Consider the following 27,701-nt stretch of genomic DNA (forward strand, 5'->3'; position numbering starts at 1 on the left):
CTGGGTCTAGTTGTTAACATTGTAGGTCCAGAAATCTGAGTCTGTTAATTCTCCCAGAAGTGATTGGGCTAAGGCAACCAGCTAAAAACAAGAATACCAATGAAAATGGCAGATATAAATGCCAAAAAGATGGATGTTTGGGGGTCAGCACACTCCCACCACCACATTCCCATCACCGTGGCAGTGGTGGGCATCCTATCTTGCCTACAAAGGAAGGCAAATTAGTTAAAGGAATGCCCAATGGCCATGAAATCAAAACAAGGTAAGCTGGCTCTTAGTGGGTAGTGTCGACAAGAGACCACTGTCTGATAGAACCATTCTCATAAAGGGACGTCTCCAGCCAAGATGCCTAAAGGCTGAGTCAGCTGGATATGATGCTCTTCGTTGAGGTCCATTTTCCATTTGCATTCCAATCCTTGGGTTATTCCGGGTCACCTTGACTGGATTTGGGTGCTTTAAAAAACTCCATCAGCACTATATTTACAAACCATCTTCTGTGAGGGCTGGTACTGCAGAATAATGCGCTGATTTATTTTTTCTTTTCAACCTCTGCAAGGATGACTTTTTCTTAACTTTCTCTTGACCCAATCCCCAAAATTCAAAAGTATCAATGATGCCTTCCATACTAACTGCTTAAATAAAAGTGTGTTTGAATTATTTCCATTTTACATTTAGTTTTCCTATTTTATTAAAACTTTAACCAAAATTAAAAGGTCAGGGTTTTTTGTTTAGTACATTATCTTAACATCAATGATTCCGTGAAAAAATACTGAATATGCCTGTATTCTTTTTCATTATAATACCTCCAATACAAATTCTTCAATTCTTCAAGTATGAATCAACCTAAAACTACTAAAGTGACATTTGCTTAAAGAAATAAAAAGACTTTATCCATTCTCATAGGAAAAAAAAGATGCATGTTTCTTTAGGCTTTCAGTTACCAAGTGAATACCTTGAACTTAAATATCGTGTATTGTTTCTGGATTGAAGACAGTTGATTACTCTGTATTACTGAACAATTAACATTACCCAGAAAATAAGGTTTTTATCTATCTATATCCCTGAATGGAACAAAGCTCACCAGTTTGGTCTAGTTGAGCCAACAACATAAAATATAAGAATAAGGAAGTTGTTGCTAAGTAATTTTAAGCCTTCTATTTTATTACTAAACTTCTCAGGGATTCATGACATCCTTGAAACACGCCCCCCCATTGACCTTCGGATACTTCCCTACTCCATCTAAACAGGAAAAAAATCCTTCTTTGTGAGTGTGGTGGATTAATTAAATTAATATCTTCAATTATAGAGGGCCCAGGACTTTGGTTTGACTTGGGATTTTTCAGCTTTTCAATGGTGTGCTAAAACCCACACTCATCCAGTGGAAACTATACTTCAAATACTCCAGACTGGTAATTTACTGGAAGATTCTCCTTAGTGATGCTGGTCAGCAGCTGTAGCTGACAGGCAGCCGTGCCATCGCAAGGGTAAACAACCAATATACAATATATCTGTCCCCATACAGAAGGGGGAGTTCAAGCCTGAAGTCTACTCCAGAACTCTGCTGAAATGCTTCTCTTAAAGGTCATAAATGGCCATATAATTTGTCCTAGTTCATGTCATCATCTGGTTATTTACCTGCTGGACTCCCCTGTACTTCTAACAACACTGAGCCTACTCACCTCCTTTGGCCTTGGTTAAAGACGAAACCCCATGGAGATCACTTAGAAAAAAAAGTAATTTTATCAGGCAGAATCAGAGGTATTTCTAGAATCAAAGTTGGGAAGAACAGCTTGACTCTCCAGGGTCAGGTCCTTATCACTCCGGGTGATACTCTGGTCTCTCGAGTCTCTGGTCTCTCAAGTCTCTCCTGCCCTCTGGACATGCGGTGTCTTTCTCCATCTCAGCAGATAGCTAACCACTCCAGGCCCAACTTCATATCACTTCCAGTTCAAGCACGTGACAGACTGATCCCCTTTGCTGGATGCTAGTTCTTCCTTCCTGGGAGGGAAAGATTAATTAGCCCAGATGGACTCAAGTGTCTACTCTTAACTTCTAAGTGGGCAGCATACATATTCAGAAGGTTATAGATGCCCACACCTGATGTGTTGTTGTAAGGGATAGGCAGATGCCCCAAGTGCTGTCCCCTCTCAGAAGCTTCAAAAACCCTTCATGGCTATCCTTGGCCCATATTTCCAAGTCCAGACGTTACTCAAAATGTTTCAAGGTCACCACGCTTTACCCCAGACAGCACAACCAGCTCCATCTCCCACTCTCTTGCTGAAGACAAGATATTCCCTGTTCTCAGAATGGCTGCAAGTTTTGTCAAGTTGCCCAGAAGCCTTATCCGGGAGCCCTCTTCTATCAAGGCTTTTCTGAATATTAAAATAAGATGTACCTTTGAGGATTCAACACTTAATGAAATCTCTCCCGTGAGTCATTTATCAACTGTATTACCTTACTTTTTTTCTTTCTCCTACATACCTATAGCATTTTGTTTATACATCTATATTGCATTTATATTATTTTGGTTTTAACTGTAATTCCTTACTAGTTTACATATAGAGAACTATGGTTCTGAGAACTATGGTTTTCTGAAGAAGAGAAACCATCTCTCTTTTAACTTAGTGTTTATGTTTTTAATTATCTGTGGGATTTTACTTTTACTTTTTGTCCTTTTCGACAAATTTTTTTTTTAGAAAATGTAAGAGGTAATGCAATTAACACCCATGCATCCACCAATTAGAAAGACTATCAGTTCACACTTTATACTTGATGTGTTTCAAGAAGTAAGACATAATATTTAAAGTTAAATTCTTTTCTCATCTCTTCCTTCCTCTCTTGCTGTCTGTATTACTGAACAATTAATATTACCCAGAAAATAAGGTTTTTATCTATCTATATCCCTGAATGGAACAAAGCTCACCAATTTGGTCTAGTTGAGCCAACAACATAAAATATAAGAATAAGGAAGTTGTTGCTAAGTAATTTTAAGCCTTCTATTTTAATACTAAACTTCTCAGGGATTCATGACATCCTTGAAACACGCCCCCCCATTGACCTTCAGATATTTCCCTACTCCATCTAAACAGGGGAAAAATCCTTCTTTGTGAGTGTGGTGGATTAATTAAATTAAGGTCTTCAAGTTTTTGCAGAGACAACAACTGTTAGGATGAATTTGGTGCATCCTTTACTATAAGCCTCTATCCTTCTGATTTTTGAATTTTCTTTGAAAGAAATCCCTCTGAGTTTTAAAAGATGATATTATTTCTCAAATATTTTTTAATCGCTGTGTATTAGTTAGGGCCTCAAGTACTTATGAACCTGTAGGGGATACAAGGCAGCCTTATTTTGCTCCTAACTCTAATAAGGATGCTTCTAAAGTTACCGTGTTTACTGTAGTCTCTTGTAGAGATCCTTTTTCAGGTTAAAGAAGTTCCAGTATCTCTTGTTACTAAGTGTTTTTTGGTTTGTTTTTGTTTACATGAACAAGTTTGGATATTGTCAGATGCCCATTCGATTTCTAATGAGATGGTCACTGTTTTTCCCTTTTGTAATCACTTCTTTCATATATTTTATTCCTTTATTTCTGTGGGGCGGGGGTGGAATCTCTTAGCCATGCTTATATCAAAGTTATTTTGATGTTTTTTTCCTGTTTACACCTTAATGCCAGTAAATTCCTCTTCCTGTTTTGATTTGTTGCCTGTTTTTCTCAGTGTCAGTTATCGCTGGAGTCTTCGAGTAGAGATGTGTTTTCTCCCCTTCCTCTCTCCACTGCCCTCCATTTTCTGCCTCTACCTGGTCCTCACTTTCTTGTCCAGGTTCAGGGCTTGTCCTGGCAGTGCTAGACTTCCAGTCTAGGGTGATACTGAGGGTCTAGATGGGGAGAAACTTGGTCTAGGTCCTAAACCTTCCTCTCTCTGGCTGCACTGCCAGAAGCCTGCAGAAGTATCTGCTTTCTGGCTCCTTTGCGGAGCCAGGTGAGAGTACCTGACCCCAGTTTTAGATACTGAGTCTTGCTCCAGTCCTCAATCTGGCACGAAATGCTTTTTTGAGAAGAATGGACCTGCATTTGTCTTTGGTAGTTTAGCCCCTGCAGTCCACTGTGTGTCTCTGTGTTTGTATGTTTCTAGACCATGGGAATGACTGCCTTGTCATTTTAATTTGTTTCAGTGGCTTTGTTTGGATCAGGATAGGGAGTTCAGAGAGGACCTCAGTAACTTCTCCACGTTTCCATGTCTAATTTAACTTTATATCCCTCTCAGGACCTTGCACAGTTCTTTGCACATTATATGCTCAAAAAGTTTCTGGGAAAAAAAAAACCACTGCACCCTGTTCCAGGGCAAGCTGGGTGAATGCTCATCAGAAATGAGCTGTGGAGGAAATTCATTCATCAATACAGGCTTGACCTAGATGAAATTTATTAAGCCTTTCTGTGTTGGAGATTCCAAGATTTCACGCCTGTTTACATGAATAGAGTGGCTCTGAAGATAGGCACATTCAAACAATTACCAGAAGAGATGATTACCAACTGCTCGATATACACCTGAGCATGACAAGGATGGTATGGGAGGTGCTACAGCTACAATTTAACCCCAAGGGACCTATGTAATATTTCGTATATGTTTTCAATATTCTGCTTCAGATTTTTCTTTCTCTGCCAATCTTCACAATCATTGTTATGGTGAAATGTATGCAAGCAACTAGCCTATTTGTCCGGGCTTATAGTCTACCCTTTAATCCCTGTCATTTCCTAAACTAACGTCTACCTCCCTTCCACCTCTTAGTTCCTTTTCCTTTAGTTCTTACTCTATTTAGTGCCAACTCTGGGCTCTGGCATATGGAATGACTCGGGTGCTATTAAGGAGAGTTTTGGATATGCAACTTGATAAACCTCCATCTTCAAAAAAAAAAAAAATCCATACAATTACTCTTTTTAACTCTTATATTATCTTACCTTGGGTCCCAACTTAGGTATGACACCCTGGTTTTTGTTCTAAGTTCCAATGCACAGGCTTGTTCTCTGTTCTCTTGCTTCCAAAGGCTCTAATTAAACCTGGAAATGGACCACCCCACAATAAATGAATGGCAAACATGAATCAAAAGGTGGAACACCTACTTTATCACAGTCTTAACAACCAAACTGAATTTTCCATGGATACAAGTACCAATAAGCCAGAGTACCACATGTCAATTGTGTGCATTGAATCCCTCATTGTTTACTCAGCATATTAGTGAAGGTCTTTCACTGTACTTATGTTTTATAATACTTATGCCATATTCTAATAATATTTTCAAAACTTTTGTCCAATAATCTTCTTTATAGAGGCTTTGGTCAACATTTATCCACGTGCTTCTTTGAAGCAGCTAATTTTGAAGTAGCTAATTATGCAAATTCAGTTGTCACACTGTCAATGCCCCTTTAATGTTTTATTTCTAAGTATTTCACAATTCTTAATATCATCTCTCACCACATTGAGTTATTAGCATCATTCTTCTTAGTTTATAAATGGAAAAATTATTATTATTATTATTAAAATTATTATTTCTATGGTCTTCAGTTTTATTCTACAGTGTTGTTAATTAGGTTTCACTGATTTCTGACAATACAATACAACCTTGAGAACATCCTACCTTAAAGAACCAGATCCCTGATAGTAAAGATTTAGTTGCATTTATTTTGTAGATCCACAAATAAAAATATTATGAAGCAAAAGTTAATACTATTATTTTTCACCAACTAGTGCTTGGAAAACAATTTATTAAACGATTTACAAACTTTTTTTCTAGTAATAGGTATAAACATCCTTTATCTTGGAAAAGATTTAGTGGTTTCATTTTCTTTCTGAAATTAAAAAAAAAGTGTAAATATGTGTGTCAACTACATTTCAATTTTTAAAGGCTTAAAAATAAAGAAAGAAAGAAAGAAAGCTTAAATGCAAAAATAATCTATAGGCAAAGCAAACATCAACTCTTATCCCACCATTGACTTTGATGCTATCATTCAAATCCTTCCACTCAGGGTATACCTTTGAGTCCTGCTTCACCAACCAGGGTTTGCACCCTCCCCAGGTGTGAGCAACCATGTGCTGGAAATTCACAAGCCCATGGGCATCTTCCTGGAACACTGGTCTTCCTCTAGCTTTGGCAGGAGGTAGAATCAAATTATGTAGCTGATGACTTAAAACATTATTTTTTTTAAGATTTTATTTATTTATTTGACAGACAGAGATCACAAGTAGGCAGAGAGGCAGGCAGAGAGAAGGGAGGGAAGCAGGCTCCCTGCTGAGCCGAGTGCCCAATGCGGGGGTTCCATCCCAGGACCCTCAGATCATGACCTGAGCCAAAGGCAGAGGCTTTAACCCACTGAGCCACCCAGGTGCCCCACGGAAACATTATTTTTATACTAAAATAACATGGATCTATCATACAGTAGAGGCAAAAGTACATGGATTTTTAAGATAAAACAGAAGACTTCAAAAATAATTTTGTCCTTCTAGAAAAATTATTTCACATCTTCTCTATCCCAGAGAGCTAATTTTAATCTTCTAGTATTATCTTTCTGTTAGAATTTTATCTCCTCCATAATTTCATCACATATTCATTTGTTTAAAAAAAAAAAAAAAGATTTTTAGCCGTGGTACAAAGCTACAGTGTTTGGGGGGTTATTTGTACCTTTGATTATACATGCATTGATCCAAGTGGAAGATTAACCCTAGTGATGGCACAGAATGACATATAGAAATGTATATGAAATACAGGGTTGTAGCTCATGGTGACGTGATTGTTATAAATGACTCTTGTCAGTTTTATATCTGTGGATTTAACACCTGACTGTGCATCAGCTATATCCTTTACCAAATAAGAAACTAATCGATGACCATTGCCATGGTAAACTTTTAACATGGCTCAGTCTGGGCATATCTATTAAGAAAAATGTTCTTCCCTAGTATATCATGCGGTCCCCTGCCTAGAGGATGAACAATATCAAAAGAGAAAAGGATGGGTATTTTCTAATCATACCACAGCATCACATGTATGTCTGTTTATACACAAAATCATTACGCTTATGATAGAGTCCCTGTGGTCTTGTTTCATTAATGAATACATGTCAAACAGACAACTTTAAAGGAAAGAATAATAATCCAATAAACCCAATGTAATGTGTTTATTCCTTTCCAAATTCTCTTCTTGTCTTTGCCAACTATTGCTGTTTTTTCTTCATAGTGGAAATCATGTATTCAGGAAATAGTGTGCTTTGCTCTTTCAAATTAATTTTAATTTATATTTCCATGTGTCAGCATGGTTTTCACAGTTGACATGTTTATAACTCTGCTTTATAAAATTAATTTTATTTCATATTTTCATGCATCAGCATGAGCCACACAGTTGACATTTTTATAGCTCTGCAGTGATCTTCCACTGTAATATGACCTATTTTGCTTAGCCATCTCCTATCCTTAGACATCTGGGTTTTCCCTATTAAATTTTTGTTTTTGCAATCATAAATAGCATCGCTATAAATATTCTTAATGAAATTGGTTTTTATCTGTTTATTTTCCTAGAGAGTTCCAAAGAGTAGGATTATTGTGCCAAATGACATCGAATAGTTTCTCGGTTTATTTTTTCCAGAAAAATCTATAGCCATTGAAAATGTGATTAGAAATATTTAAAATTTATGGCATTCTCAGATCCAACAGATGTAAAAATTGACATTTTATAATTTTTATTTATTCGGTAATATGTATAACATTGTTTCTTAATGTTGCCAAAATTTATATTTATTAACAAATGATAGAGATATGGATTGATCAGTGTGATGATTTATTTGTAGTTTCCTATTATTGAATGCTCATTTCCTTTAAACAATCATCAAATAGAATTTGAGTGTTAGGCATTATAAATTTGTCTCAATTATTCCATACCTGAGAAAGCAAGCTTCTCCCCGCCAAAAAAAAAAAAAAGCATCACATGTATCAAGCACACAGAAATGCATAAAAAATATATTAAATATACCCTGAAAACACCACATGGGGGAGAAATGAAATATAACTGATTTAGCTAAAGCCTCCAGTGCAAGCTTCCTCAACTCAGGACCCTTCCCACCCCTGTTAGAATTAACCATCATTCCAAAGGTAGTGTTTATTATAATCATGTGCCTTTTTATACTGTTCCTCCATACATATGTAGACATAAAACATACAGGTTATGTTTTTCATGTTTTAAAACTTTATTTAAGTGGTATTTTCTGTGCGTATCATACTTTAATTTTACTTTTTTTCCTATTAAAAAGCTGTTTAAATTTCATTCACTTCAAAACATACATATCTAGTGTATTTATTTTAGTGGTTATATATTATTCTAAATATCTTTTTCTGATTGAATATAATGTCAGTTTCTAATTTTTTCGAGATTACAAGCTGGTTTATAACTCAGTGAAAATTCTCTTGCATCTCTTTTTCTGCTCATTTAATATATGTACATATATTTATACACACACTATGTATATACATAGAGTTTAAGTATACACACACACACACACTAAGAAGTAACATGATTGAATTCTTATTCCCAATTACTCTGCAAAATGTTACATTTTCCACCAATTTATAAATTTTACATTTCCCTGATGACAGATGAAGTTGAACATCTTTCTGGTTTCTTCCTCTGTCATTTGCTTATTCACATACTTTGATCATTTTTCTGTTGAATTGTTTTGTCATTTTTCTTTAAGACCTTTATGTTTTGGATATAAATCCTTTGTGGCTTATGTACATTTCACATATTTTATACTAATCTATGACTTACACTTTCAGTATATAGTGTTTTTTCCCCACATGAAAGTTTTCTTTTTAAAATAGTTACCTTTCAGGGCACCTGGATGACATAGTGGGTTAAAGCATCTGCCAGGATCCTGGGATTGAGACCCGCATCGGGCTCTCTGCTTGGCAGGGAGCCTGCTTCCTTCTTTCTCTCTGCCTGCTTCTCTGCCTACTTGTGATCTCTGTCAAATAAATAAATAAAATCTTTTAAAAAAGAAAATAAAATAGTTACCTTTTCCCATCTTTCCTTAAGTATATTTTGTGTTTTTTTATTCTCTAAGAAACTTGAGGTCATGAAGATATTTTCCCGTGTTTCAATTTTCACACTTAGATGTTGAATCCACCTGAGGATTGATTTTTGTTCATGGTGTATATAGTAGACAGCAATCTTTCTTCCATAGAAGAATTGATCAGTTCTCCTTGTACCATTTATTGAATACTTCCTTTCCCCACTAACTTGTTATTTCTGTCATTTATCTGACTTCTATATATATTGTTGGGCTTTAGGCCTCTTTCTTCTCGTTCATTGGTGTTATTAGTCTCTCCCCAAACTTTATCTTTATGAAAGTCTGATGTTTGATAGAAATATCCTCCACTTCTTTGTTCTTCCTCAAAAGTTTGATGTCAGGGGCACCTGGGTGGCTCAGTGGGTTAAAGCCTCTGCCTTCAGCTCAGGTCATGATCTCAGGGTCTTGGGATCGAGCCCCACATCGGGCTCTCTGCTCAGCAGGGAACCTGCTTCCTCCTCTCTCTCTGCCTGCCTCTCTGCCTACTTGTCATCTCTGTCTGTCAAATAAATAAATAAAATCTTTAAAAAAAAAGTTTGATGTCAATTCTTGGCCTTTTGTTCTTGCATGTATATGTTTATTTATTCTACATATAAAAGATATGTCTTTTAATTAGTCTACCAATTTCCAGGAAAAAAATAGTACTTATTTTATGCTTCAGTTGGAGATGAATGGCCACTCTCAAAACTGAGTTCTTACATTGTCTTGGGAACTCTGGGGATAGCACATACCCATTCCTGAAACCAGTGATTGGCATGGTTCCATTCCTGACTGCCGGGCCTTCTGCCCCCCTACCTGCTTAGACCTACAGTTTGCTAAAATTCACAGATTAAGGTGGTGGATTTCAACACTTTTTTAACTCCTTTCAGTATGTAGGAGCCCCTCCTAAGTCAGCTCTCATTCCCACCCCCCCCAATCCCTCTGCGAAAACTCTAGGGCTCCTCTCTCCTCTTCTCAGTAGCTGGACTCCATAGTGACCACCTCCTTGTTCCAGACATGGAACAAATATTGTGGTTATCTCTAGCCTTGTTCACTGCTCTGAGCTGCTTCTAAAATTCTGTTTTACTTGTTTACCAACCTGGATTTTCTTTCAGTTATGTAGTTTTATTTTTTACTCATTTTGTTGCCAAGCATTTGAAGCTGAGGGAGTACTTCAAAGTATGAAGTTAATGTACCATTACAGTGAGGAATAAAATTTTTGTTTTAATTGGGATGTGAAGGTATCAGTGTACGTATTTTGCTACATTTAACTTCATAACTGAACTTATCAGACAAGATTCTTGTCTTAACATCTTTGATGTTAAGCTCTGTTTTCTAATAGTCACATGGTTATACCCATCTCAGAACCAGAATGAACAGACAACTGGATTTTTGACTGTTTCACTGAAGATTTCTTTGTATTTTTGAGTGTATAAGTGTGCACACATTTCAATACAGAGAAAGTTCTAGTGTGGGTGTGACCTTGGGCAAGTTATTTTATTACTCTGTACTTCACTTTCCTTTTCTGTATAATATATATTATAAACTGTCTACTTCATATGCCAGGGTGACTCAGTCAATTAAGCGTCTGCCTTTGACTCAGGTCATGATCTCAGGGTCCTGGGATCGAGCCCTGCAATGGGCTCCCCGCTCTGCGGAGAGTCTGCTTCTTCCTCCCCCTCTCCCCCTCACCCTCTCTCTCTCTTTCTGTCAAATATAAAAAATGTCTACTTCATAGAGTAATTGAGTTAATGTATTTAATGAATTACTTGTACTTGTTTCTTTTTTGTTCTCAAGTTTCTTTCTCCACCCACCCCCCCAGGATTTAATTTGTTCAACAAAATATAATGTTCAAGTTCCAAGAATCAAATATTTTGTCTTTGTGGTAAATGAAATCTTTTTCACTTTTAAGCTGTGTGTTACTCTTATAGAGAAATGCAATAGATTTTTCTGTATTTGTATTCCTGCAACCTTGTTCAACATGTTTATTTTAAAGATTTTTTTACTGATTTTTTTGGAGTTTATAAATCTATATTCCTATCATGACAATGATGGCTACAACTTATGAAACTCTGTGTACAACTCTGTGCTAGGATTATATAGTAAACACTTTATTATTCAGAAAATAAGACATCTATGTTAAGAATTCCCTATTCCCTCTTTCACAAAGATTTTCCTTCACCTGCTAGGCAAAGGGAAAAGGGCTTTGCGGCTTCGAAAAGATGCATTTCTCATTCAAACTTGTTGCTTTGGCAGAACAATTCTTAACAGCATTTAAAATCTTTTCTCTCATATCACATATGGGTTACTGTTATTCAAACTAACAACCTTGTGGACATATGATTACCATCTTAGAAGCCTTACTGTCCATCTCCATCCTTGGTTCTTTACAGTATCCCCACTTTCTACACATTTAAATAGAATTCTCCACCCCACCCCCCTTTTTTCAAGTCAATTTATGTTCCCTGGATCACATTATCTGATGTGCTAACAATTCTTCCAGAAATAATGATACTGTAATACATGGTCCACTCCTCTTTCTCCAGAGCTGCATCACTGATTATTTCTGAAAGTGGATGAAAACATAAAATAGCTCAATGTAGTTTACTTTTATGTATGGGAAAAATGACTCAATTTTGTTTTACCATATCCTATGTTTTAAAAAATACCCTTAAGTGCCAATCATATCTTTTGTAACTTACAGAGACCTGGGATATGTTTCAGAATGGCTGTGAACTACATTTCTGAGGAATTTTCTGTTAGTGGAACAATATATGGCAGGCAAAGTATATTAATAAATTGGATTCTGTCCCTATTTTAAGCCCCCCACACCAATACTTGTTTTGCAGGTTTATTCAGGCATACCTTAAACATAAATTAAACATAAATTTCCTCATAAATAACATTCTAAGTCTGGTGTAAGAGGTACACAGGATAGTAAAAGGAGGAGAAGGAAGGGAAATCGGAGGGGGAGAGGAACCATGAGAGACTGTGGACTCGGAGAAACAAACTGAGGGTTTTAGAGGGGAGGGAGATGGGGGATGGGTGAGCCTGGTGGTGGGTATTAAGGAGGCACATATTGCATGGAGCACTGGGGGTTATATGTAAATCATGAATCGTGGAACACTGCATCAAAAACTAATGATGTACTATATGGTGACTAACATAACATAATTTTAAAAAAATACTTTTTTTAATTAATAAAAAAGAGGCTTGTCTTGGGGAGGCAGAAGATCTTGATTTCTGGATGAGCTTGGACAAATCATGTGAATTCTCTGATTCTCTATCCCATAAAATTAGAAAATTATAAATTAAAATTTCAAAGACCTCTTAACTCTAAAGTTGATTCAGTATGAAGAAAACTAAACTTCTAAAGAAATGCTAATAAATTATATGCATTTTTAAAGATTTTATTTTTTATTTATTTGGAGAGAGAACATGAGTGGGCAGAGTGAGAGGGAGAAGCCACACAGGACTCAATCTCAGGACCCAGAGAGCATGACCTGAACTGAAGGCAGGCGGATGCCCAACAGACTGAGCCGCCCGGGTGCCCCAAATTACATGCATTTTTGAAGAGTGAAATAAATATCAGTACAGAAAGAAAGTAAAAATTACTTACTGGTCTTTTTTACTGGTTGCTTTACTGTATTTTAAAGTTTATTTATTTATTTAAGTAATCTCTACACCCTATGTGAGGCTTGAACTCACCACCTGGAGATGAAGGGTCACATGCTCTATTGCCTGAGCCAACCAGGCACCCTTCTACTGCATCTTCAATCACACGCTAGAAGAGGGCTGAAATGGTACTTTTTCTTTGTGAACATATTCAACTTACTATGCACATTTAATAGCCAATCATTAACCGTATGCTTTATTTCCTAAACAATGATATGAAAGCAGGAACATCATCATACTGACTAATTTTTCTAATATGCGAAATAACGTGCTTTCTCAAGCACCCAACTAACTAATAGGGTCTGATGTAGACACTAGGGAGAACAAAGGCTCTCATCGACAACAAAAATATTAAAAAAGAAGCAATCCCCCTTCTGCAAGGAAAAAAAAAAACCCCGCTGGAAATACACCATATCAAAATGAAAAACATGTGACAGAGTAGTATTTGACATATTAAGTCCCTCTGGGGCATCACTGCATTGCTGTTGTTCTTCTGTTTTCCTAGGAATTCACCTTTTTGACGTCCAGATGTAGGTCTTTTCTGCTCCAGAGACCAGAGATCTCATAATTCTCAGTTTTCAGGAGGTGGAAGACAAACAAAATGCTTGATCCAGGTGTAAGCTGACAGCTCACTTGAAGAGCAAGTTTCTGTGTAAGCAGAGGGAAGTGCTCCCGGGGCTGGTCCTGGTGATGATTCTGAGAGAGCCCTGAGCTTCCTTGCCCTCCACGGAGACCAGCTGAGCTCCAGAAAGTGTGTGCAGTGCGTGGGTCCACTGAAAAATCCCCCAGAAAATTTGGAGATCCCAAGATAGAGGGGACTCGTAAGGCTCAGAAAAGCTGATAGAGCAAACCAAATATGACATCCTCCTCTATCGTGTAGCCATTAGGGTGGTGATGACGGGTCTAAGTAAGCTAAGACAGGCTAGGACAGTCCCGGCAGCTGTGCTCAACTTCCGAAGGGCAGGAGAGCAATCCCAAAGCTTCCTACCACCCCCAAGAAGGAGCATGAATGAGCTGAGGGAAGGCTGATGCACTTGAAGGAGGCTCGAAATCATCATGGGACAGACGGCGTACATCCAACACTGGCTTCCACAGTGGTGCCACGCGCTGCCAAGCAAGCGGCAATAGTCAAATATACCAATAGGGAGAAAGGGTCCCTGCTGGGCGCCAAGCAGAATGGTTATGGCTCAGCAGATGCCACAAGATTAAAGAACAGGCTGAGCATAGCAGAAGTCTTGTGCCATCCTGCTCTCAACACACCCCTCCTCAACACACCCACCCAGGGCCGTGACTCCGTAGCTGACCTCAAAATGGAATGGCCCTCAGGAAGAAGGCAAAATCATGAATTCACTAAAGTTTAAATCTGAAACACCAGAGACATGACCACAATTTCTGTCATTAGGCAGAATAATGCCTGAAAATGTAGATTAAGTCTCATTATTAGGCAAATAATGAAAGCTACACATTTGTAGAGACCTGCAAATATGGAATGTTACTATCACAGTCTACATGGCACTGGAGCCAAAATTTTGGAAACTGGGTGACTGTTTTACTTAAGAACGGATTTTTATCTAATGGTAAGAACATCCATGACATAGGAACATTCCGGAATTCTTTCGGGGCGCAGGGGGGGCTTTTAATTGCTGGATACTAATTTCTCTGTCATTATGAATTTCTAAATTATAGTTTTAAAATTATGATTGTGTTAGTTTGCTAAAGCTGTTGTTACAAAGTATCACAAACTAGGTGACTTAAACAATAGAAACAGGTCAGTTCACAGTTCTGGAGGCCAAAAGTCAGAGATCAAGGCATCAGTTGACGGAGACAGTTCCTTCTGAGAGCAGCTGGGGAAAGATCTGGTCCAGCCCTCACTCTTCAGCTTTGAGACGGCCCCTTCTCCCTGTATCTCTTCCCATTGTCTTTCTTCTGTGTGTATCTGTCTCTGTGACCAAATTTCTCCCTAGTTATAAAGTCATATGCATTAGGACCCATGTAACGAGCTCGTGCTAACTTAACTACATTTGCAATGATTATATTTCCAACTAAGGCCACGTCGTAAAATATTGAAGGACTTCAACATATTGATCTCCAAGAGGACACTTAACAATGATGATCTAGTTGGTGATGATTAGTCTATCAGAAAAAGTTTGTTTGGTTTCCATGATTTCTGTTAGTGCATATTTTCCACAAAGATGCCTCAAAATTAATAGTACAGAAGACAATAGGGAATGGTATTATTTTCTGGCTTAATTCATTTTAACTGAGAAGCATGATCTCTAATGTAATTTGCCTTGAAAATAAAAACGATTATCAGTATAAGGATTTTTGTGTATACCTCAGGGGCTCTAAGACACTATGGGATTTTAGTTACACCATTTTCTGTGTACTAATAAGAAAGAACTATGACATGCTAAGTAGTTTTACCTTCCTGGAAGTCTTCTCACAGTCTTTAGGGCTTAGTCCTGTTCAAATCATCATTCTGTAGGAAACAGCACACTCCCACCACTTCATCATGGGACATATGAAATATTTGTTTATTTATTTGTTCCCTCTTTCTTTCTCTCTCCCCACTAGAATGCAGGTTCCATCAAAGCAAAGCTTTGCTCAATTTTTTTCACATACTCTCACCAGCCCTGAAAGGGCCTGACACATAGGAGGAAAGCAATGTTTACTTTCTGAATTTTTAAATAAATTCCATAAATTTTATATCTCAAAGGGAATATACATATTTCCTATATGTATATTTATTATGTACATGCATACTTTACTATGTACATTATATATTCTATATATAATTACATAATTCAATATTTTTATACAGTTTGTCCATTTAGATATAACTAATGCTCGCTTTGGGAAACTGAGCAAAATCACCAAAATGACCATATTTCTAAGTTTACTTGATATAAGCACTGTCTGTAGAGAAGAATTTTCAGTGATTAAACTTGCTACAAACTGTTCTTTCTTCCCCACTCTTTTGTTCTTGACAGGTACCACCAACTGTCCCAGGGGAAGACAAGAGACTCGAGGTTCACAGGCATATCAAGCCACAACCTTGTCCCACTTAATCACCCGGGTCACAGGCCTTCAGTTGGCTTTCAGACTGTGCTTTTTGAAAGCAAGTTTCTTTTATAAGGTCTGAACTGGCCTTAACCAGACTCCATCTCTATGGAAATGGATGGGCGGAGATGACAGGTCATGTGACTTGCAGCATCTTGCTCTCTCTTGGGGATCCTCCAGTTGGCATCACCGCTAACCTTGAGAAAAATTAAAAGGAAGAGCCCCATTAATGATTTCAAGTCATAGTCACTTGAAGCGATTGACACCACTGTTATTGAATAGGTAATAGTAATAACTCGCACATTCGTGATGGCTTACCCCAGCCTTGGCACACTGCTAGGTGTTAACATGGGTCCATTCATGATTCCTCAGGACCACCCTACTCTACCCAGCTGAATAATGGTCACCCAAACAAATCAGGTCCTGATGCTGCGATCCTGGGAATGCTGCCTTACATGGAGAAAAAGTCTTGTACGTGTGATTCAGTTTAAGATCCTAAGATAAGGAGATTATACTGAATTGACGAGGTGAGCCCCAAATGCCATCGTAAGTGTACTGAGAGGAAGGCAGAGGAAGATGTGAGACAAGCAGAAGAGGAAAAGGCATTGACCATAGACTCAGAGAGAAAGGAATGCCCGCAGCCACCCAAACTGGAAGAAGCAAGGAATAGACGCTCCCCTAAGGCCTCTGGAGGGAGCATAGTTCTGCAAATACCTTGATTTTTGAAGAAGATATTGACTTCAGACTCTGGTCTCCAGAACTGTGAGAAAATAAATTTCTCTTATGTAAACCACTAAGTCTGTGGTAATTTTTCCCAACAGCCATGGAAATTAGTATACCTATGAAGTGAGAACTAACAGAATCTCCATTTTGAAGAATATAACTGGGAGAAAATGTTGGCATATCATATATCTAATAAGAGATTGGAATTCAGAATATGTAAACTACTATACCTCAACAACAACCAAAAAAAAAAAAAAGGAACCTAATTAATAAATGGACAAAGGACTTAAGTAGACATTTCTCTAAAGAAGATACACAATTGGCAAAAATGCACATGAAAAGATGTCCAACATCACTAATCATTATGGAAAAGCAAGTCAACACCACAGTGAAATCTCACTTCATACCTATTAAGATGCTTACCATAACAAAACAAAACAAAACAAAACAAAACAGAAAATACTAAATGCTGATGAGGATGTGAAGAAATTGGAACCTTATTGCTGGTTGGAATATAAAATGGTGCTGGTTGGAATATAAAATGGTTGGAATGGTTGGAATATAAAATGCTGGTTGGAATATAAAATGGTGCAGCCACAGTGGAAAACAGTGTGGCACTTGCAGAATTATTATATAATCCAACAATTTTACTTCTGAGTATGTTCACAAAAGAATTGAAAACAGGTTCTTGAACATGCTTGTAGCATTATCGACAAAGACCAAAAAATGAAAACCGCCCAAGTGCCCACTGATGATGAATGGATAAGCAAAAAGTTGTATGTGTATACAATGAAATATTATTCAGCTTTCAAAAGGAAAACAATCCTGTTACATGCTACACTGTGGATAAATCATGAAGACACTACGCTAAGTAGAATAACCCAGTCACAAAAGTACAAATACTATACAATTCCACTTAAGTAAGATACCTGGAGTAGTTAAATTCACATAGACATGAAGTAGAAAGGTGGCTCTCAGGGGGTGGGGAGAATAGGGAAAGGGGAGTTATTATTTCATGGGTTTAGAGTTTCAGTTTGAGATGATGAGAAAGTTCTGGAAATGGAATGCGGCAATGGCTACAGAACACTGTGAATGTACTTAATGTCACTGAACTGGGGGCGCCTGCATGGCTCAGTGGGTTAAAGCCTTTGCCTTCGGCTCGGGTCATGATCTCAGGGTCCTGGGACCGAGCCCTGCATTGGGCTCTCTGCTCAGTGGGGAGCCTGCTTCCTCCTCTCTCTCTGCCTGCCTCTCTGCCTACTTGTGATCTGTCAAATAAATAAATAAAATCTTTTTTTAAAAAAAGTCTCTGAACTGTACACTTAAAAATGGTCACATAAATGTCATGTTATGTATGTCACAATAAAAAAAAAATACCTAAGTATAGAGAGGTTCACAGATCTTTACCTAGTTAAATTCCAGAGCTAAAATTAGAAGCCACATTTTCTGGCTTTAGGATCTGGGCTCTTAATTCTAGGTTGTGGTTCTGAAGTAAATAATGAGGGAAATTTTTATTTTTAAAATATCTACTTTGATAAATACTGAGTAGTGGAATTTCAGACTTGATGGTAAATTTCTCCCCCACCAAATATTGATAAGAACCAAAATGTCACCTCCCAGCTATCTAACCAAGCAGAAAGCAAAGCAATGAGACTTAGGCCACGTGGTTTCATAAATTCATTCAGAAAACATTACCTGCATCCTTGTCATGCCTACATACATGTATTTTCATACATGTCATAGTTAATCCTTAACTATGAAGCACATAACCAAATAAGAAAAGTGGGGACTCAACTGGGGACATCTAATACGGTGCTCTTATGTTTTTGGAAGCAGAAGGTCCACAGATTTAAGAATGTTTCAAAAATCACTAGCTATGTCCTCAAATAAATGCTGCCCTGAATATGCACAGAACAACTGGCTTCTGACAATAAGAGGGCCACACAGCCCTAATAGCTTCCTTGCATGAACTCCCTGGAGTCTCACGGATCTTATGGTAAGAACATTTGGGTCCTATAGTTCTGCAGACGAAGGGACATTTTTAACCAAATATGACTCTACAAAACATTTTTTGTTGAAAGCTGTGGACCAACACACAGGATGGCTGCATTATATTAGAAAAAGCATGGATTTGGAGAAATCAGAGAGGTTTAAAATGAGGCTCATCCCTCTGGCCCTTAGGCTGGCCACTTAGCCCAGCTTTTATGCACAAATGAACTCATGTACATGAAAAGGTTTTGTGAACTGTAAAACGTTACTTAATTTTGGCATCATATTTAACTATGTTCTAGCTTCATCACCAAGAAGAGACAGAAACATGTCCTGCCTTGGGAGTCCACAGAGTGCACAGACTCTTTGAGGGGATGTGAAAGATTGAATCTATGTATTGTATATTTCAGATATGTATTCCTAATTAGGCACATATTTGATATGAAACATATTTGGATTAGAATTAAGTAGGCAGTTGAACCAGTTTTCAACTTTACTTTGTATCTGTTATTTCAGAGGCAATTCTACATGTTAGAAATGTGTTGAAACTTGTGGGTGACTCTGATGTATGTCATCTTTCCTCCAATGTACCCGGAGTTTTGTTTTTCTGCATATACACTCATACACATAGGCATCAATTTATAAATGTTTACCAGCATGTGATATATTACTAAGATTCACCAAATGTCAAAAGTTGGCCCCAATTTCAATGATTCCCAAAGGAAGGCCAAAAGGAAAAAGGAATTCGCAGATAAAGCTAATAGCTTGACAAATGTAATCAGATTTATTTAATCGGTTTATTAGTGGTTATAAATGATTAAATAATAAGCATATAGACTCTGGGGCTAAAGGAAAAAATAGAAAATATGTATTTTATGCAATTTTAGGCTATTGTATATAGATTATTGTTTTATATATAATATAAACTTACACATCTGGACAATTTCAATCCTCCAAGGTTACTTCTCAATATTAGGAAAGATGTGTAATGAGCATCTATTACTCTCTATGTATGTTTTAGAAATTGCAAGGATTTACTGAAGAAGTCTTCTGTTATCTTTCCTTAGAAAGGTAACAATGATTACATGATGATAGGAGCATACCTAGAACAGTGCTGTACTTGGGTAAGGAAGTCAACAAATAGATTAGGAGAATAAGCTCTATTTCCTTGGGGACAAGAAAGCAAAACGGTGAAGATCTTGGCTTCTGGAATCAAACTGCTTGGATTAAAATTCTACTTCTGTCGCTTTTATTAATTGCATGAACTTGAGCAAATTACCTAAGATCTCTGTGCTTTAATTTTCCTCTCTATAGAGAGGGGCTAATAACGATGCCTTCCCCATATTGTTTATAGTGAGGATTAAGTGAGGTTATCCTTTGAACATATTTAACCTGACACCTGGCAAATAACAAAGCATTGGGTAAACATTCACTGCCATGACTAAAGTGATGGTCCCAGAAAATCACCCTTCTTAAAATATAAATTATTCTGTGACAATACTACCTAAGCTAATACTTTTAAAAAAAAAAGATTTTATTTATTTATTTGACAGACAGAGATCACAAGTAGGCAGAGAGGCAGGCAGAGAGAAAGGGGGAAGCAGGCTCCCTGCTAAGCAGAGAGCCTGATGTGGGGCTTGATCCCAGGACCCTGAGATCATGACCTGAGCCAAAGGCAGAGGCTTAACCCACTGAGCCACTCAGGCACCCCTACCTAAACTCATACATTGTTGATTTCTTTCTAACTTTCTAATTCATCAGTGCAATGTAGCCAAAGAGCTGGAACCAAAACAAAGACGGAAGAGTTTGGAAAGACTAAGAGGGAAAAAGAGGAAGGACTGGAAGAAGGATCCAGGAGTGGCAGAGCCATCTTAGGGTTCCCCCACCTGGGGCAGTATCTCATGCACACAGCCTCAGGGAGGGGAGAGTAGAGAGCATAAATGCAGGGCAGGGAGAAGGGAGAGGGGAGCTGCTGGTGCCTATGTGCTGAAAAATAAAGGTCCTGTTTAGCCTGGATTCAAAATATAAAATGCTTAGAATAAAGTCATCAAGACATGGTTTTGTAGAGCAGTTTTCAAATTTTAGCCACAGAATCCTTTTCTTGCATGAAATGCATTCTATAAACCAGATCAAACACAGAGCTGCTCTGCCTAAAAAGATTTCTCCTCTGTGGTGTCACCACCCCCCAGAGGGACCATGATGTTGGGCAGGGATCATAGATCCCCTCGACTCCTGGGATTCCGCACACTTTTAGGGATCTTGCCACTTCTAGAGGTATTCTCCCGCGGAATCACTGGGCTTTTTCTTTTTTCCCCCCTTTCCATTCTCTTTCTTCCCCTCAACAATGAAGAAAACACTTTCTAGTTTTAGAACTGCCTGCTCTAACCAACTACTTCCTCTACCCTAGGGAATCTTCATTCCTTGAGGGTTTGTGTTTTTATTTTACAGAGGCTGCCAGCCCTGGAAACTTCTAGGGGTTTTCTGCCCCACCTTGCCTCCCTAGAGGCTTTGAGCCGGGCTGGGCTCCCAGTTTGGCTAGGTCCATGGAAGCAGGACATGGTTGGGGTAGGGAAATGGCAAGGGGGAGAGGCCCTCAGGATACTAGCCAGGCAGTTTTCTAGGTATCAGGAGGTGATTTGATTTTTTTATCTGTTTGCTCCGTTAGACTGTAAATTCCACAAAGGCTGAACCCACCCACATCAGTTTTCCTTCACCACTGTAACCAGGCAGCTCACACAGTAACAGGCAAACGGTAGATACTCAATAAAGTCTGAGGGAATAAATTAGCTGCTAGAACTGCACAGAGAACACTCTGAAAAGCACTCATTTGTCCAAAGCTTTGACAGAATGACAATTTAACCGTCTGGAATTCATGCCCTCTTCTCTAAATCTCATGAATCCCCCTTTGCAGATTTTCCAATGGGTCTTGCTAAGCTGTCAGGAAGCATTACCTTATATCTTACTCAGCTCTTCTACTCAAAGGTCTCTATTCCTTCTGATGTACCTTCTGTGGAAGTGGCTAATCACCAGTCCTAACCCTTTCATTCGGCTCATCCTATACGTGAAAACACTCTGGTTGTCCCTCTGCTGACTTTTCTAGACATCATATAATTCCAACTCTTCATAATGCTTTTTCACAAACCTAATTTTTTCATTACTTTTTAATTTGGGCTGTTCTTCTTTTTCTCTGATTTCAGCCAAATTTCTTCATGTTACTTCCTAAATACGGAGGCCAGAGTGAAAATAGCGCTATTTTCCATGTGAACTAATGGTTGCAGCACATTCCTTCCATAAACATAGCAGCTGGTGCTCATGACCCAGGGATGGCTGGAGCCTGGCTCATGGACTGTTCACTAGAAAAACTGAGATCAAGTTCAAAGCCTGGCTCTGGTACTTCTCCTGTCCATGTGAACTTAAGCAAGGGATGTAATGTTGCACAGTATTCACGGTGCTGACCTCAGTATGCTGTTGGGGGTAAATGAGTTAATGCAGTTAGAAGTATGTGGCTGGTACAAAGTATGTGTTCAATATTAGTAATTATTTCTGTTGTTGTTGTCATCATTATTGCTACTATTACTTTTCAGTATGATTACCTTTCAGTCACAAGGCACACAAAAGAATTTAAAAATACAGTGAGTCATAGGGAGGCTATGGTAGGAGAGAAGGAAAGAGGTTGGTAGGAAAAGGGCACAAAAGTGAGTGGGGACCTTAGAGTCTTGCCTACGTCATCAACTCAGTCTAGACATTTATCACCAAGTCCAAAATGGTGCCTGGTTCATGTTAGATATTCAGTAGATATTTGTTGAATTGGCTTAATGCAATTGAGCCTCTCACCATCTATATAACCTCTTTCTTAGCAAATAACATTTTTTTAAAAGATGTTAATCTTAGCAACTAACATTTTAAAAAAATATTTATTTGTTTATTTGAGAGAGGGGTTTGGAGAGGGAATCCCAAGCAGATTTCCCACTGAGCAAGGAGTCCAACACAGGGCTCAGTCTCACAAACCTGATATCGACACTGAGATCGACCCTGAGATCAGGCCCTGAGCCTAAACCAAGAGATAGATGTTTAACCCATTGTACCACCCAGGTGCCCCAGCAAGCAACATTTTTTTGATGCAAGTTTTCCCACTTCCTAGCCATGTGATTAAGGGAAATGTAACAGACACATTTGAGTCTGAATCGTCATTTATCCATTGGTTTTGATTGTAGAATCATGGGTTGAAATGAAAATTAAATAAGATAATTGGTATTTCATATGTGCTCAGTAATGTCCTGATATTATTATTGTTACACAAAACATGACAGAGATGTCATGATGTCCCCAGGAAGTGAATTTAGGCTGAGATAGCAGCTTTCCAAAGATTTTAGTAAGGAATGTTTTACATATTCCTTAGCTCCCACTGACCTTAGTCTTTAACAGATAATTGCCAGAGCTGCTTTGGAATTCCAATTTAGGGGAAATGTTGTCTCTGTGCTTGTTTTTGCAAGCAACTTTTTAAACCTGTTAAATGACCACGAACAAACTTAATGTCTCCCTAGAGGGACTTCCTCAGAGAACATTTCCCATCCCCTGTCCCTTGGGCAGCATTTTAGAAGCAATTTTAAGAAGCTCTAGAATTGTTGCTACAAGAATCATGACTCAGCCTATGGAAGGTTTCACGCAAGGAGGCCCTCCACAGATGAGATACATCTGTACATGTGCTCAAAAGTCAACTTTCACAAGCTGTATCAGGCCAGAATGATAACAACCGGAGGCAGCACAAAGACGCCAAACCAAACTTTGAGTAGCTCCACAAGCAGAACAGCAAGATCTTGTCGTTGGCTTGATGATGCTCATGTGCTGAGATCTGACCCACAGTGCCCACCCGGGCTCCTGGAGAGCGCACACTGCCCCTTTCCCTCAGCCGAGCTCCATCACATGGTTTCTGCTGCAATACCTAGTTCTTCATTTATATTGTTCCTGTCTTACACTGGTTAGCTTGGGGTCCCCCCAAACTCCCAATTGTTTAATACACTGCTCAAATCCCTGTTCCCCCAAGAAAGCTAGAGCGATACAGATGTGAACACCTTCTATGTAATGATGATCACTGTCATCCAACACCATAGTGTAAGCCCCCTCGTGACCAAAGTCATCTCAAGAATATGAGGAAAGTTTGATGCCATCTTTGGGCTGAGCCCTGAGGGATGTTTTGAGAGCAGCTGACCTGCAGCCTGCCCACCCCGACCGCCTCCCACCCCTATGCCACCCCAGGGAAGCCTGAGCCTGCGGCTCTTTCTCTCTTTGCCTCACAGGCACGCCCACCAATGAGAATGCTAATTCACCAGCTGCCCGTCTTAACAGATTCAAGAACACGGGGAAAGACAGTACAGAAATGAAGCGGTGCTGAATAGCAGTTAATGTGGAGCTGAGGAAAGCTAAGAAGGATGACCAAATGCTGATAAGGAGGAATGTAAGCTCCCATCCTGATGAGGCTACTTCTCCACTGCGGGGAAAACCACACCAACCAGGGCACTGTGAATTGGTCTGTTGATGACATCATCAAAGGCATAATTGTAAATGGCATACTTTGAAAGCCAGCTCTGCGTAACACAAGCTGCCAGGAAACTCCTGGGGAAAAGCAGTCCCCCATAGACCGTATAATCTGGGCTGGTTTAATTCCAAAATGTGTGTCCTTCTTGGGCAGAAGTGATCGTAGCCACATTCAGTTTGAATCTGCTTGGGCTCCCACTAACCTTGCTTCCGGAACATCAGACCTGACCAAAGCTGCGGAAGATGCAAGTGCTATCCCCACCTCCATTTCTCTGTTGGCATCTCCCCATGCCCACATCCGTGAACAAGCTGTGTAGGCTCTAGGAAACATTGAGGGTGACGGTTCAGTTTTCGGAGACTTCGTTATCCATATGGGCAGCTGACCCTCCCCCATTGGCTCTCCTTGCAATTCCTGATACATCATCTTTAGCATGTGGTATTTACCTAATCTTGCCTGGACACTTTCAAACTTCTGTTGCAACAAGCATCCTGCACCTCTGTTAGAAGCTGTTAAGCAGATTCTTCCTACCTTAGTTCCTCTCCTGCATTGTGATGATCCAGAAGTAATGGCAGATACCTGCTGGGCCATTTGCTGCCTTCCTGATGGTCCAAACGAATGGATTGAAAAGTCTGTGAAAACAAGAGTCATGCCCCAACTTATGAAGCTTCTAGGAGCTACCAAATCATCCATTGTGACAAACAAATCATAGGAAATGCTGTCATGGAGACAGATGAACAGATACACATTGTAGTAGATGCAGGAGCACTTGCTGTCTTTCCCAGCCTACTAATGAACCCCAAAATTAATATTCAAAAGGAAGCCAGGTGGACAATGTCAAACATCACAGCTGGCCGCCAGGAACAGATACAGCAAGTTGTGAATCATGGATTAGTCCATTCCTCTCTGATGCTCTCTCTAAGGCAGACCTTCAGACACAAAAGGAAGCTGTCTGGGCTGTGATCAACCATACAAGGGGCAGAATGTTTGAACAGATTGTGTACCTTGTTCATTGTGGCATAATAGAATCATTGAGGAACCTTTCAACTGTGAAAGATACCAAAGGTATTCGGTTATTCAGGATGCCATTTCAATTATCTTTCAGGCTGCTAGAAACTAGGTGAAAATGAGAAACTTGGTATAATGATTGAAGAATGTGGAGATTTGAACAAAACTGAAGGGCTATAAAACCATGAAAATGAGTCTGTGTACACAGCTTCATTAAACTTGATTCAGAGTGGGGGGCTCAGTTAGTTCAGCACCCGACTCTGGATTTCTGCTCAGGTCATGATGTCAGAGTCGTGAGATAGAACCCCGCGTTGCATTCCATGCTCAGTGGAGAGTCTGCTTGATTTCCTCTCTCCCTCTTTCTATGCCCCTCCTAACCCTCACCCACATGCTTTCTCTCTCTCTCTCTCATAAATAAATAAATTTAAAAAAAACAAACTTGACAGAAGTATTTTTCTGTAGGGTAAAATGAAGATCTAAATGTTGGGTCAGAAACTACCTCTGAGAGTTCTACATTCCAAGTTCAAGATGGCACTCCTAGGACATAGAACTTCTAGATTGTACAGCTGAGGCATAAAGTAGTTTGTTGTATACCATGTTGGTATAAGTTTGTCTTATTCTTTCTCTACTAAGAAGTCTGTTTAAATGTGTTTTGTTAATTGTCACACTTTTTACAGGGAAACTACTTGAACAGTTCCAAACTGGACATGCTCTATGAAGGTCCTCCTCTCAGGGGGTCACTTATTTCTATGTGGAATCTCATATCTTACAGTACCGTGTAAATAAAGAGTAAATCCCACCCTTAAAAAAAAATAATATAAGGGAAGTTCAGTTTTAAAAGATGCTTAGCTATTGGTATATCCCATCAGTGGATTAAAATTTTGGTTTTTTGTTTTTGTTTTTGCTTTCAAGACTTTGTTTAAATTCTAGTTAGTTAACATATTGTGCACTATCAGTTTCAGGGGCAGAATTTACTGATTCATCATTGCATATAAGACCCTGTCCTCATTACAAGTGTCCTCCTTAATGCCCATCACCCAGTTACGTCATCCCCACCCACCTCCCCTCCAGCAACCCTCAGTTTGTTCTCTATTCAAAATAATCATGTAAATAGATACTGAAACAGATCCCTAATAAAACCATGAACAGAAATGAAAATTTAGTGAACAGGGATTAGATGAGGCCGGTGGTGGGTATTAAGGAAGGCATGTATTACATGGAGCACTGGGTGTGGTACATAAATAATTAATTTTGGATCACTGAAAAAAGGTAAAATAAAATAATTTTTTTAAAAAAGGCAACTACCGGAGACAGTTTCATGAAAAAAATCCAGAATAAAATAAAGGAGCCTAATGTTATGATTATTATTTAATAGATAATTTTTACAATTACAAGAGAGCATAAAACAAAAATTAGATGCCTAGGTATAGAAAAGCAAAAGTTAAAATTATTACACCTTGTAAATGGCATAATTGTAAGCCTAAAAGTGGCAAATGAGTCTGTTGAAAAATTAGGAGAATTTTAAATACAATGAAGTGCTTACAAAATAAATTTACTAAAACATATAGTGTTCATATATAGCAGCAATGCCCACTTTTAAAGAAATTACAATTTAAACTGTTTCCACTCTTAATAGTAACCAACTAGAGAGTATGTCTCGGCACACCATCTTAAAAAAACAAATTGTCGTGGTCTGAATGGGGAAAAAGGGAAAACCATGGAGCACGGGAGAGATTAGAGTAAATGAAATGATACACATGAAGACAGGGTCTCTCGGTGTCCATGGCTGCCGGGAAGCAGGTGCTCAAGGAGAACTGAGCTAGTCCAGCTGGGATTGGAGCACCCCAGACTTGCCAAGCAAGCTTCCCCAGGAACTTTGGCAGTTCCCCATTCCTCTACCTAGGTCTTTGATCCCCAGATATCCTCATGGCTCACTCCCCATCTGGTTCCAGCTTTGGCTCAAAAGTTACTGGCTGAGCCTCACTCTGATCATTCCATTAAAAATTACAACATATACCCTATGCCCATCCACCTTACTCCACTTTATTTTCTCCATCATACTTTTCTTTTGTTTGCTGCTCCCTTCTAATAACAATAAATTGTCCAGGAGGGTAAGGGTTTTTCCAGTCCGTGTTGTTCAACTGTTACATGAGCGAATGAATGACTGAATGACTGAAAAAAATGAAAGAAAATATACGTACAGTTTAAAGATAGAAAGAAAAGCACCAGAAATAAAACATTAAATATGTTATGGTAATGGTATGATGAGTGATTATTTTTTTTCCCCAAACTTCCTGTAACTTAGGTTATTGCTTTGATTTATTAAAATGAATTCATATTTTAAAGAGATTATTGCTCTGCCTCACTAGCTCTTTCCCAAGTTGTTTGCTAGCAGAAAGGCATATGCAGGAAACAGATAGGCTCATTATACAGCTTAACCACAAAAACAAGCATAGGACCTATTTTCATTAAGCCTGCTTTTGATTTCGTTGTTTTAAATCTTTAGATGTTCTTAACTGTAGCTGTTATCTGTGTCTTGAGACCGCATTTTTATCTGAACCTTTTAATTACTATTTTTTTCCAAATGGATCACCTTTTCTTATCCCAGATTGAATACCTCCAACTAAT

The 27,701-nt window shown here is 38.6% G+C and overlaps 1 pseudogene; it reads left to right on the plus strand.

Moving 5' to 3' along the window:
- The first annotated feature begins 240 nt into the window (after positions 1 to 240).
- LOC116571499 lies at positions 241 to 25,630 on the plus strand (annotated as a pseudogene).
- Positions 25,631 to 27,701: the final 2,071 nt, after the last annotated feature.

Source organism: Mustela erminea, chromosome 13 (assembly GCF_009829155.1).
Source record: "Mustela erminea isolate mMusErm1 chromosome 13, mMusErm1.Pri, whole genome shotgun sequence".
NCBI classification, from domain to species: domain Eukaryota; kingdom Metazoa; phylum Chordata; class Mammalia; order Carnivora; family Mustelidae; genus Mustela; species Mustela erminea.